This window comes from Equus caballus, chromosome 3 (genome assembly GCF_041296265.1).
Source record: "Equus caballus isolate H_3958 breed thoroughbred chromosome 3, TB-T2T, whole genome shotgun sequence".
Taxonomy (NCBI): domain Eukaryota; kingdom Metazoa; phylum Chordata; class Mammalia; order Perissodactyla; family Equidae; genus Equus; species Equus caballus.
Window position 1 is genome coordinate 56,604,947 of NC_091686.1, and position 14,430 is coordinate 56,619,376.

The following is a 14,430-nucleotide window of genomic DNA, read 5'->3' on the forward strand; positions in this document are numbered from 1 at the left end:
TTGAGAAGCCTAAGCTGTTGGAAGCTCCACTATGTGGAAATGTGGCTTCAGGGTTTACTGAAGTAAGAGGGAGTTCAAGGGTCTCATAAAAGCCACTTAAATGCTCCAGCCCAGAAGTACATGTTACTCCCACAGACAGCCCACTGGACACAATTAGTCACATGATTCTGTGTAACCATAAGGAGGCAGAAAAAAATGAGAAAGCACATAAATATTGGTAGCAAATGTTTTGGCCTCATTCCCCATGGTCTAGTAAAATAACATTATCTCCATTTTAGAATTTAGATCCATTAAAGAAGTTTCTTGGAATTCAAAGTTAGGAATACTCAGTAAAGAAATTATTCCATATTATAAAGCAATACTTACCATTAAAATAAACACAATTATTTCCTTCAGGAGTAATAATAGGAAATATTGATGTAGCACTTATTATGCTCTGTTCCAAGTGCTTGACAAATCTCAGTACCTTTAATCTACTCTACTACCCAGTAAGGGAGATACTATTATATTGTTAATCCCATTTTATAAGGGAATGGAAAGCGTTGGGAGCCAATTCTCCATGGGTCTGTGGCATTTCTGCATGTCATACAACCAGAGGCACCAACTGCCTTTGTTCCAGACAATCTTTAAGGATGCTTGTATAGAGAACAACCTTGGAAAACAGAGATAGTGTCTCCTTGTAGAGCAAAGGGAAGGCATGCTTACTGCCCATTATAAAAGACTGGAATTCCCTAAGCTCAGGATTCCTCTCCTGTAACGTCTGCAAGCGTCGCTTGGCTCTTCCCACATCTCCCTTTGCAAACTGGGGTTTTGAGAACCAGTGTAAAAAAATGTTGGTACTGCGGCTACAGCTATTATTATGAGTAACAAAGTCATTCCCCAGGAGTCCATGAAACTGTGGCAGGTTACCTTATTAGTTGAAAGTAGGGTAAAATCTCAGAGGCTTCAGAGTTCTTGACAAGGAGTTAAGTAATTCGCCTAAGGTCTGACAGCTAGTAGGTGGCATAACCAAGATTCAAGCCCAACCTGTCTGGCTCAGAAACCAAGCTTTTAAATTCTCTGCTACACTACAGTAGTTCTCAAAGGGTAGTTCCAAAACTAGCCGCATCAGTATCATCTGCAAATGTTACAAATGCAAATTCTTGGGCACCACCACAGACCCAGTGAATCAGAAACTTGGGGGGGTGCGGGGGAGACACATCTGTGTTTTAACAGGCCTTCCAGGAGATTCTGATGCTTGCTGTAAGTTTGAAAACCAGTGCTACACTGCATATATTCACTGAATCTGTAAGACTGAGGGAAATGGTGTGGGTATACCCTGATTTACATACGGATGTGAACTGACTTCTCATAACTTGAATAATAGATTCCAAGCACTAAGGGAGATGGCTCAAAAGCCCTTGCATTTAATTTTTAGGAAGGTAAGGATCTTTATCTGGTGCAAATAAACACCACCTCTGTTTAACAGGTCTGCATCATATTTTCCTTTGGAGTCACAAATATACGTCCAGAATGCAAAATGAAAATACTTGCTTTTTTATTCCCATAATGATCAGAAAGAACTACTTAGCCAAGGAGAAACACTATTTATATTTTAGTCAAGCTGTAATTCTTGAAAAACAGGAAACCACATATCAACACAGCCAACACAGCGTACCATAGCAGAAAGGGCACAGGCTTTGAGTCACAGAGTCAAGTCACTTAACAACTTCAACTCAGTTTCCTGATTTTAAAATGGAAAATCAACTCCAACTTCAGAGTTGCAATTAGGCTTAAATGAACTGTCACGTGAAAGCCGTTGGTAAACAGCTTTTATGCTACGAGAATGTAAACTCCACCTGCAGGAGCTCTTTCTCTTTCTGGGTCATGATGTTGTCACAGTTTCCCCAATGCTTCGAGTATGGTCTGACACAAAGAAGATGCTCGATACTTCTACGGTATGAGGAATGAATATGAGGTATTATATTAATGATGTAATTGATACCTCTGGGTTCCACTTGTCACAATAATCTCAGTCTTTTAATAGGAAAAAGTCGCTCTAACAAGAAATCCTTAGTCATGTTTAAAATGGGCCAGATAATTTAAGAAAATCAGCTGATTGTCTTCCCCTGGAGGACACTATTGGAAGAGTTCTGTCCTAAGGCATAAGACAAAAACTCTTATTAGCAACTCTGATGGCCTTAGAACCTCACGGCTTCAAGTTCATAGCTGCTGTGTAGATACAAACACAGGCAAGAATAAAGGATGTGTGCCTTCATTTATGTATGTACATCTTTCATATGTACAAAGAACTACATATTTCACATTTACTTCTGCACTATGGTAGAATTTTTTTCCAAGTAACTTTATGGGGATTATAATAGTTCACAACATTGTGTAATTTTGGGTATACATTATTGTTTATCAATTTCTGAATTCACTTCATCGTGCTCACCCCGAGTAGTGCAATTTTTTTGTAAAAAGATTTTATTTTTCCTTTTTCTCCCTAAAGCCCCCCAGTACACAGTTGTGCATTTTCTTTTTAGTTGTGGGCCCCTCTAGTTGTAGACACGCGGGATGCCGCCTCAGCATGGCTTGATGAGTGGTGCCGTGTCCGTGCCCAGGATTCGAACCAGCGAAACCCTGGGCTGCCGAAGCAGAGCACGCGAACTTAACCACTTGGCCGTGGGGCTGGCCCCTAGTAGTGCAATTTTTATCCATCACCATACACATGTGCCCCTTTATCCCTTTTGCCAACCCTCCCAACCCCCTTCCCCTCTGGTAACCACTAATCTGTTGTCTATATCCATGTGTTTGTTTATCTTCCCCATATGAGTGAAATCATGCAGTATTTGTCTTTCTCTGTCTGGCTTATTTTGCTCAACATCATACCCTCAAGGTCCATCCATGTTGTTGCAAATGGGATGATTTTGTCTTTTCTATGGCTGAGTAGTATTCCATCGTATACGTACACCACATCTTCTTTATCCAATCATCAGTCATTGGGCACTTGGGTTGCTTCCACATTTTGGCTATTGTGAATAATGCTGCAGTGAACGTAGGGGTGTATAAATCTCTTGAGATCACTGACTTCAAGTTCTTTGGATAAATACCCAGCAATGGGATAGCTGGATCATATGGTATTTCTATTTTTAATTTTTTGAGAAATCTCCATACTGTTTTTGCACTAGGGTAGAATTTTAATAAATAGATTACAGTGTTTATGTAATCTATTTTAATAAAATCTGAGATTCAATTCATTAAATATTAAATAAGCTACTACGGTGTATGAAAAAGAAAGAGAGACTGCTAGAAAACCAGTGCCAATTAAACATCATCTGGGAACAGAAACCATTGTTGAATTTATAATTTAATGAGGAAAATATAATTTATTGACAAAACTTTGTAGATCTATGGTAAATGCAGTTCCTTAGTTTGTACTCTCTCCAACATAAATTTCTCAATCTCCTGAAAAATTAGTTAATAGTCTAGAGTCTTGAAATAGGGGAACTTTGGGCTTTTAGCTTCAACAGACATATCTAGCTTCAACATATCTAAGATAGCAAGCGAACTAAAGTTGAAGGACAGCTATCAGCGGAGGGCTTCAAAAGTAAGGAGACTATCCCAGCTTGCAGCCATTCCTTAAGAGACATCTGCAGAGTATACTGTCCCCTGTTTGTCTTATACTGATCCAAATATTTATATATAAATTAGCTCTACTTTTCAAAAAGTGAAAGCATAAGGCCTTCTCAAGATTTGGAATTTTGACAGTCAACTAACTTCATAAGGGATATGCAAATTTGTTTGATGAAAGAGCACAAATTACAGAGTTGAGTATAAAACTCCTTTCGCTTGCTTTTGAAAAAATATTGAAAACAAGTCTGCCTTTTCCAAGCTTAATTTTTTTACCCAACTTTTCAACTTTCAAGGCGATTTATAATTTCAACTGAACCACCACATGGCGACAGGGATTTGTGAGGTTCCTAATAAAGATGCAACTCAGATATATGTCTTAACTGAGGAGTCCTCTTCCAAGTTTAATCCAAAACCCAATTAGGCAAGTATCTTAGTCAATAAAAAAAACTTACTTTTAGCTCAACCAACTCTTTGCAAAATGCAGTTAAACCAGATAGGAAACAGGAGAGACAGCCAGTTTTGATGCAGTCTAACTACTTATTGTCTTAAAACCCCACAGTGATACAGTGACTTCTCATAACAAAAAAATCCATGCATATTCTTTTTTTTTTTTTTTTTTTTTTTGAGGAAGATTAGCCCTAAGCTAAATACTGCCAATCCTCCTCTTTTTGCTGAGGAAGACTGGCCCTGAGCTAACATCCATGCCCATGTCTGGATGATCTCTGCATTCTAATTTAACACACCGTGATTCTTCAAAATTTGATATTTACAAAGTTGAAGAATTAAGCAAGTGACAAATGCCAAAGACACTCCAGAAATTCAATGGCTACAGTGAATAAGACATATTAACTCTAATATGTAATAGTGCATTTTCTTCCTGCAAGTGGAAAGCAAAGACTTCAGTCACAGACCTGCAAGCCCCACACCCTGAGCCTCATCATCGCTGAGTTATACTTAGAAAAAGAAAAGAAAGAGGGGAAAAAACCCCAATATCTAAACTCATTTTTTTCTTTTTTTCTTTTTTGAGGAAGATTAGCCCTGAGCTAACATCTGTTGCCAATCTTCCTCTTTTTGCTGAGGAAGACCAGCCCTGAGCTAACATCAGTGCCCATCTTCCTCTACTCTATATGTGGGACGCCTGCCACAGCGTGGCCTGCCAAGCAGCACGTAGGTCTGCACCCAAGATCCAAACTGGTAACCCCAGGCCTTGAAGCAGAATGTTCGAACTTAACCACTGCGCCACTGGGCAGGCCCCTAAACTCATTTTTTTCAAAGCCTTGTGTCCCATTCTTCAATATTTCTTTGTCTTAAAGTGACCAAATCTGTCCTAAATCTTTTCCTTGGTTCCCTCTCTCCTAAGTTGGCTGATTCAACTTAGTTTTCCTCGTTTTAAGTACTACTTATCTATTCTCTTGCTTTCTCTCCTAGTTTTCCTTCATTCTCTTGGGTCGTTCGTTATCCTTTAGTTTTCTCCATTTCTTTTCTGCAGATTTATTTCCCAAAACAACACTTTCTGACACTGGCAAGAGACAACACCTTTAAATTAAAACAGGCAAAGCATCCAGAATTTTCAACTCTCCTGTGAATTATTTCCAGAATATCCACTCAAGGAATCCTTTCCACTAAAGATGAAAGGCAAGCTAAGGAAATACATTAGACAGAGGAAGTAAACATTGAAACAGGGCCATGCTTAGGTATGCTTATGCCTCTGAGGAGAAGTCGACTCCCGAGTCCAAAGGTCTTTTTCTCTCTCATGCCTTCTGTCCCGACTCAGAGTCTGACACCAAGCAGGTCCGGGGGAGGCACCCCACCGCCACCTGTCTTCTCCCAACTCTGCATGACCTTGCTCTGAAATAATCTCAGACAAGCAAAATCCCCACACTTTTCAGGCTGCTCTCTTGCCTAATGTTTTTGTACCTCAATTACTGAGTTCTTCTCACTTTGCAACGGTCCCAGGGAACACTGGGTCTTCGCCTTAATTTACAGTGTCACCTTGAAGGTTTTAAATCTGTCTGGTTCCTCGATGGTACGTCATACCCCCCACCCCCGGCTCCAATGTGCACCAACAGGGTTAAAATTACCCCATCCCACCTTTAAGAAAACAAAACAGTGTCTGCAAGGCCTCCCCCGCCCCGCATGCAAGATTAGCTCCCGGAAGATTACAGCCACATCTCCACCTCCAAAGCCAAGGGTCTTCCTGGGGTAATTTGCATAACAATATGGGGGGGATAGAAACTCCTAGTAGACAAACCCAGCTGGAAAGTATCAAGACCCTCGAAGGCCCATCGCAGTTTCATTAATGTAACTACCATTATGGTAAAGGAAAGTACAAATTCATACAATCCTCCAATTCCTCTCCCTTTTAATTCGCCCACCCCGGCGCTCGCAACGTCGGAGGGCTGGCATGCAGCAGTCACAGAGGATCACACACCCGACGACAAAATTATTGTCAAGAGAAATTAACCAGTCCCATGTTCTGCAGACGCCGAACCCCTCTGTCCCAGGAGCACGTCTCAGAAGGTGCCTCCAACTTTTCCCCTCCCTCTCTGGAGGCTGCGGACCACCGACACACGCCTCCCTCTCAATCCCGTTTAGACGGGATTGGAACCACTAATCTCTCCGCTAGACGCAAGAGGGAGGGGTGACAATGACGACGGGAGGGGGGAGCGGGATGGAGGAGAGAAAAGCCCCGCTTTTACCCCCCGAGAAACTTCTGGGACTCGTCTATTACGCAACCCGGGCACCAGGTTCCAACAACGGAACATCTTTCCGCAAGACGCGGGGTGCACGGGCAGATGTTTGCTTTTGAGGGGTGAGGCGGGGGAGGAGGCTGGGTCTCTTCCTGTGTTCCCCTGCCCAGGTTTTCTAGCCGCTACCTGCCGCGGATTTGCAAGTCAGGGCAGTGCAAGCCCTGCGGCTCCCTCGCCGGTTCTCCCCGAAGGTTCCCACCGGAAAAGTGGGAAGGCCAGCGACTTGAGTCAGAGCGCTGGGAAGCCGGCGGCGAGGCGGGGAGAGCCTGGGCTTCCCAGAAGTCGGCGGCTGCGGCGTGCGGGGCCAGGCTGACCCCAGCCCGGGCACGCAGGGCTCTGCTTACCTTCCAGCCCCTTCGTCCTCCAGCCCCGGTCGTGCGCCCTCGCCGCCTCCGCCCTCCCCTGACCTGTTGCGGTGGGGAAGGGGCGCGGGTGCGGAGAGCGCAGGTGAGCGCGTCCTCCCGGGCTCCGCGGCGGCTCGCGCGGGGCCGGCTCCGGAGCGGCGGAGGCGACAGTGCAACTGTGCCCGCGGCGCGCGCAGCCGGCGGCCGAGTGCGCAGGGGCCGCGCGCGCCCGTCCGCTCGCTGGCTCGCCCGCTCGGCGCGCCCGCCGCCCAGAACGCCCGGGCGGCGAGGCCACGCCCTCCTCGGGAGGCCACGCCCCCTGCCGCCCTGCCCGCACCCTCGACCCCCCTTCCCGGCCCCGGTCCCCTGCTCCGCCCGGCCGACGCCCTCTAGCTGGCGCCACCCAAACGGCGGGGAAGGTCGCGGCCCTCCGCGGGAGACTGGTGGGAGGCTCGAGGGGGAGCTGCAGCTGAGGATGGATACGGCAGTGACCGCACCGGCGGCGTGGGTGACCCTGCCCCGGGCTGGTGTGGGGCTCGAGAACCCTTTCGCTTTACAGCAAGATTAAGCTCAGGGTCAAGTTCTGACTAAAAGTGTCAAGGAGCCGTTTTGCAATTTCCTATACAATTGGAACAGACTCTGTGCCCTTTAAAGGAGATAATGACTAACATCTGGGGAGGGTTATACAGTTTATAAAGGGCTTCACACACACCAGCCCGTCTCATCTTCACAACCTTATAAAACAGATAGATTATTGTTGTCATTTCCCGAATAGTGAAACCAAAGAGCTGAAAATAATTACTGCGTTCAATGTCACAAGCTACAAAATGGCATGGGAAACCAGGTCTCTGGAATTCAGCCTCCGGGTTCTTCCTCTCCAGCAATCTAAGCCCAGAAAATTCTAATGGGTGTAGGAGTTTCGGCAAACAGACCAAACGAAAGAAGGGAAAGGTAATGTCTAGTGAAGTCGCTACCCGCTGCCTACTGTGAACATACCAAGGAAAGCATCAAGCTGTCTTCTTTGCCTCGTCTCACCTTCCTCCCGGCGAGAGATGCAGAAAGATTACATCAAGTGGCCCAGATGGGTTTTTTCCCCCAATATCCTAATGGTTTAAAATGGGTGAAATTATTTGGATGAAGAAAATCACCTTACTCAAATGTAATATAATATAAATGTAAATTAATATAGTGTATGAAAATAACCCCTCCGTGCCCGCCGTATTTCTTTCTTTCTTTCTTTCTTTCTTTCTTTTTTTTTTTTTTTTCTTTTTTTTTTTTTGCTGCTTTTGCTTTGCTCCTCATGGCTCCTTCATTGTCCATATGAACAGTGTTTAATTGAAAACCTAATCGGCAGATATTTGCATTTCCAAATTAAACCCTTGGCTGCTTGACTTAATTTCCCATGGATTGCTTTCCAAAATATGACTCTTCTCTCCAACTCCGTATGCTCCTATGGTGATATTGATTTGATCTACCTCAACGGCTGAAATAATTACGTGTCCCTTATGAAATGTAGTGTGCCTCTAGACGACAGCTCTGGAAGTCCTCTCCGTGAGCACCTGGGACAGGAGTCAGCTCTGACAGACGGGTGTCTGTGGGCTTAGAGAGTTCTAATAGAGGCTGATATCTATTCTTATCATAACCAACATTTTAACCTTTTTGTTATGAAACTAGTGTATTTCATTGTAAGATATATATAAGCATAGGACTATTTTATAATCTGAAAGTTTTTACCACTCCTACCTACAACTTTTTCCTTCCTTATGTTCCTTTTTCTAATCCCTTCCTACCTCCTAATTCCTTCAAGGTGTGGTCAACTTAGTAAGTGATGTTGGCAGTAGAAGTTTGATAATTTTATTTTCTTCTTTTTGGAGTTGAGGGATGTAATTTTGCAAAATTTTTTTGTTGAAGATGATATAGATCGTCCCATTTATATGAATATTCTTAAGGCGTTGTGCTAGTTGGTGGGCCATATCAATGACAAAGACCGGGCTCCTGTTTTCCTGAGACTCCAGTACCTGGTGGAAACAAGCCAGCAAATAAGCATTCGAAGGTACACCCCTATTGATTAATTTCCTGAAAGCTGATAGGGTATTTAAAAACACTTAAATCAAAACTAATTTTCTCATAATAAATAAACAAAAAGCAGGATAGTCCTTCCAGTGAATTTTTTTTTAAGTTGCCTTTCTGCCTTTTCTCCAGGTCACATTAAGTAAATAGTTAATAAGCAGGCTATTTTAATTAGTCATTATACTAGATCTAGTTTTTTTAAATTTATAGCATAAACAAAAGAAAAGTAAATATACAGTAGAGATGCAAATATTTAGCTTTATTAGCTACACTTTCCTGAATCTTCTTCATTACAGGAATTCGTAAGTTACATTTTTACATTGAACGAAATTTTAGCACTTCCTTAGTCTTGACAACCTAGTCAAAATTATTCCTGATTATGTTTCTGCTAAGGTGAAGCATGTCTCTGACATCAGTGATCTTTTTTCAACAGAACTGAAATTTTTTTTCCCTTTTATAATACAATGATGGTACCTTTTTGGCTACCTCTTCATGTGAGGACTCCCAAGAGGTCCCTTGAGAATTTTCAGCCATGATTTCACTGAAAGTTTTTAAAGACAAACAGGGGAACCCCCTAGAGGCTCCCAGAAGCTCATAGGCTGTGTTCTCAGAGCTCCTGAACCCTACATGGGGGCAGGACCACAACTGGAAAGATGGAGACTGGCGGGGAATGTGCTGGCATCACGATGCATCACGATGCAGACAGTTGTTTGCTTGGCCAGCCGGAAGTCCTCCCAAACTCTGCAGCAAGATGGAGCATTTTAAACCAGCAATTTCAATTCTGCTACTCCCAGATTACTGCATGTATATCTCAAACAGCACTGACTTCTTCAAAGTGTAAATAAATCCTAACCCAACTGAGAGCTGAACTTAATCTAGTGAAAGAAAACAACCAGCCCAGAGTTGGAGGAAGGTAGTGACATTGAGGAAGGAGGAGGAAGGATCAGCCTAAGGTAGGTAAAGGGAAGTGGAGGAAGAGCCAGTTCCCAAGAAAGAACACAAATGAAGAGGGCAAAGATTATGAGGGACAGTAATAAGAAATAAGACAGGAAAGGTCCACCGGTAACTGATGGCAAAGGTCCCCACAGCCAGCCTAGCAGGTTTTCCTTTCCCACCTGAGTGCGAGGCGTAGGAGATGGATTTGATCAGGTTGCATCTTAGAAAGACTACTGTGGCTGCCATACAAAAATCAAGAGGCCTGCGTGAGGCTGTGGTCATGGTCCCTGAGGCCATGGAAGAAAGCGTCCTGACAACCAGGCAGAGATCGCAGGCAGAGATGGAAATTCCTAGCTTTATGTTTCCACCTGGGAGGCAGAAATGCAAATGTAAGCCTGCTGGCTTTTGCTCTCAGAATAACTAGGTGCACAATTATTATAATTAAAATAACTGTCTTTATTCCGTCATGAAAACTTTGCAGAAAACATGGTTCCTGGCGACCTGACGTCACTTTTTCTAACAAGTACAATATGAACTTCACACTGCATATGAGTTTTTACTCATTGCCGCTATACACTACTTCCCCATCCCAGTGGAGATTATGATTTTTTTAGTCAAGTGATATTATTGCTAAATTGATTTCACGTTTAAAGTCGTAATTTGGAAAACCCCAAGGAACATGGAGCAAATAATATGAGCACAACATCCACAAACTTCTCTAAAAAAATAAATGTAGGGATTTAACTGAGTGGCTACAGTTTACCAGACATTTTACACACATAATTTTATTTAATCCCCTTGGAAACATGTGTATCTCTCTAGTTCACATATAAAGAAGGAATAGGCTCAGAGACATCATTCGTCTCGATCATGATTATATAGCAAGTAAAGAACAGAGGCAGTATTTGGAACTCAGCTCTTCCATGGCTCAAGGTCATGTTCTTACCACTACACATACAGAATAGATTAGTATGAATATCCCAATTGAAGTCTTTCTAGTTCAATTCACATCAGCAGACCCAAGGGATTCGGCAATGGGTTTTCATTCTAACCATTACATCCAGAGGTTTAGATGGGAAGAAGATAAGGAAAGCTGAGTGATTATGGGAAAACCAAATAGTTGCAGTGGGAAAGGGAAAGAAATAACAGGCAGAGCCAGAATACAAGAGCCAAGGTATGGTGCCCCAGTGGGAACAGTACTGGAGGGACAAGCACCCTAAAGAAGATGGCACAACTTCAAGAACTCAATACTACAATTCACCTCTACATCTATCTGTCTTCCAAGTTCCAGACCATCACCTTCATTTGTTTGCAGGAAATCTCCACACGACTGTCCTATAGGCAAAACAAACTTAGTACATCTCACATGATACTCATAGTTTTTCACTCTCTCCATCCATTCTTCCACAACCCACCCAGCCCGATTCCTCCTGTTTGGTTTCCAACTTTCATTAATGATACTTTTATAGACCCAGGATTCAGGTTCAAATGTCCATTACCCACCAAGTCACATTTCAGTTTCCTTTTAAATATCTCCCTCCCCTACAAGGGAACTTTGTAGTTTTTGTTTTCTTTCTTTATTCTTTCATTGAATAGCTACTGTGTCAGATACTAATTCTGTTCAATTCTGGGGACATAAGGACAGATAAGAGACTGGCCTTGTTCTTGGAGAGTCTGCATCCAGAAGGAGAAATGTGGAAGGCAGGATTCTAAGATGGCCCCAAGATTCCCACTCCTGGTGTGTATTTGCTATTTAATTTCCTCTCTTTGAGTGTGGGTGAGCCTGATCTAATCAGGTGAGCTCTTCTTAAAAAGAGGATCTAAGGGTAAAAGAAGGAGGAGGTTGGATAGATTTGAAGCTACAGCAGATGCTCTCCTGTTGGCATTGAAGGAAGAAATTACCACGTTGTGGGGAGGGCCATGTAACAAGGACCTAAGAGTGGCCTCCAGGAGCTGAGAGTGGTCCTTGGCCACTAGCTGGCAAAAAAATAGGAACCTCAGTCATACTATTGCAAGGAAATGAATTCTGCCCAGGGAACATGGAAATGGTTCTTTCCCTAGTCAAGCCTCCAGATGAGGATACAGCTGGCCAACACCATGATGTGATTTCAGCCTGGTGAGATCCTGAGCAGAGTGCCCGAGGTAAAGTGTGCTGTTCTTATGATTTCCAGAAACCGTGAAGTAATAAATGGGTGTTGTTTTAGACTGCTAAGTCTGTGGTGATTTGTCACGCAGCAATGGAAAACTAACACAGAGAGTCAAAAGAATCAATAAATCATTGCCATACAGTCTGCTTAGTGTGATGATAGAGGCATGCATGGGACGCTATCAGAGCACAGACAGGGACGTCTAAAAAAAAGATGGACTCAGGGAAGTCGTCCTGCCAGAGGTGGAACCTAAGATGAATCATAAAGGAAAAGAGGAAGTTGGTGAAAATGCGTGTGATCAGGGAAGGGCGCAATGCTGTGTGGGCAGAGGGAGCTAAATTGCACACGTCCCAAAGTGATGGAGTTCATGGTGAATTTTAGAAACTAGAACTACTTCAGGATGTCTGAAATTAGAGGAAGATGGTAAAAGATGTGGCTAAAGATGTAAGAAATGATAAGAAAAAATAACATTTACCATTCACTGATTGTATGCTGTATGTAGCTATATGTGGCGCAGTGTGTAATCTCAGCTGAGGTATATTCACGGTAACCCCAAGGATACACCCGGGGGTGCCAGGCATTTGCAAGCTTGCCTCAAATCCAGTCCCTGCTCTCCCTCTTCTCTCCTGTGAATCACGAGGAGTTGATTCTTGCAAACCACATTTCTCAGCTTCGTTACTGGGAAGCTGCCTTCTGGCTAATTTTGGCCAATGGATGGCAGTGGGAGGAGACTGGAGGGCAGGAAGAGACGGGACTCCAGGGTGTTTCTCTTCTCTCTGCTGTGGGCAATGGCTCTGACCCCTGGCTGCACCTCCTCTGTAGCTCCAGCTCCCTCAGATCCTGACGAGTGGCTCTGCGCCCGGTCTCTGGTCACGCTATGTCCTCCCTTAGTCCCAGCCTTGGGGGGTGGCCGTTGGTTCCTGTGGTTGCTTAATCCCTGGGTAGCCCTACCTTCCCCTATTTGGTCTTTCAGTTCTTCAGTCTATACCTTTTAACTAGTTCCCTTATTAAATTCTCTCTACTGAATTATCCCGCATGACTGTTATTTTCCTAACCAGATCCTCACTGAATCACCATGTTTTACAGATGAAGAAACTGAGCCTCAGAAAGATTGAGTGACTTGCCTCATATCACACAGTTAGGAGATTGTAGGGCCAGGATGGAAGAACAAGTCTGCGACTCTGAAGAGTCTTTCTATCAAGCTGCACTGTCTCTCCATGCTTATTATCACCATATGGTCAGCTCCTTGTTATTTCACCATTACAGTAGCTTCTCAAATATTCTCCATCCCTCCAGTCTCTTCTCTCTCGTCTGTCTCCACAGCACTGCCAGATGAGTCCTTTTTAAGCATATCTCTGGTCATGTGACATATCTGACAATTGCGAAGAGAATTAAGCATCGACTCCCCATTCTAGACTCAAGACTTCCCAGAATAGCTCTAAATCGGTCTTTTTGGCTTCATTTTTCTTAAACATATTGCTCTACTAGAAATGTGCCCTTGACTTTCACTTCTATGTCTTTGCTTATACCGTTTCTGTTCCCTTTAGCTAGGAACACTCTATTTCCATCTTTTGAAATAGCATCTCTCAGTTCTACCTTTTGAAATAATATCTGTCCTTCAAAGCTCATTTATTTATTTATTCACTCAGCAAACCTGGGCAAAGTACATCCTAGGCTCTCAAGGTAGAAAGAAGAACAAAATTGTTTCCATTCTCTAGAGCAGGGGTTGGCAAAGTTTTTCTGCAAAGGGCCACATGGTAAATATTTCAAGCTTTGTGGGTCACATGGTCTCTGTTGGAACTACTCAACTCTGCCATTGTATGAATGAGTATGGCTATTCCAATGAAACTTTATTTACAAAAACACGTGGCAAGCTGGATTTGGCCCAGGGCCTGTAGTTTGCTGACCTCTCCTCTAGACACTCACATTAAAACAGATGCAAAATCTGGCAGGAAATGATCATGAATAAAACATAGCAAAGAGATATGGAGGACAGAAGTAGAAGTGCCAGCATCTATGTAAGAAGAGTCTAAAACGATGAAATTAAAAAGAATAAGGAAGGGGCTGGCCTGGTGGCACAGTTGTTAAGTTCTCACGTTCTTCTTTGGCAGCATGGGGTTTGCTGGTTCAGATCCCAGGTGCAGACCTACACACCACCCGTCAAGCCATGCTGTGGCAGGCGTCCCATATATAAAGTAGAGGAAGACGGGCACAGATGTTAGCGCAGGGCCAGTCTTCCTCAGCAAAAAGAGGAGGATTGGCAGCAGTTAGCTCAGGGCTAATCTTCCTCAAGAAAATAAAAGAAGAAGAAGAAGGAAGAATGGGGCCAGCCCCGAGGCCGAGTGGTTAAATTCGCATGCTCTGCTTTGGTGGCCTAGGGTTTTGTTGTCTCGAGTCCTGGGTGCCTACATGGCACTCCTCATCAAGCCATGCTGAAGTGGCATCCCACATGCCACAACTAGAAGGTCCCACAACTAAAAATACACAACTATGTACCGGGGAGCTTTGGGGAGAAAAAGGGAAAAATAAAATCTTTAAAAAATAATAAAAATAAGAAAGAAGAGGATA

General features: G+C 43.5%; 1 protein-coding gene across 5 annotated transcripts in view; it reads right to left on the reverse strand.

Moving 5' to 3' along the window:
• AFF1 (ALF transcription elongation factor 1) overlaps nucleotides 1-7,004 on the reverse strand; it is a 176,584-nt gene extending 169,580 nt beyond the window's left edge. For 4 of the 5 annotated variants that reach the window (XR_011437499.1, XR_011437500.1, XM_023637755.2 and 1 more), the window contains exon 1: nucleotides 6,710-7,004. The gene's annotated coding sequence lies outside the window, so the exon portion shown is untranslated. The remainder of the gene's footprint in view (nucleotides 1-6,709) is intronic. The other variant, XM_070263450.1, reaches the window with a different exon arrangement.
• Between the last annotated feature and the right edge of the window lie 7,426 nt (nucleotides 7,005-14,430).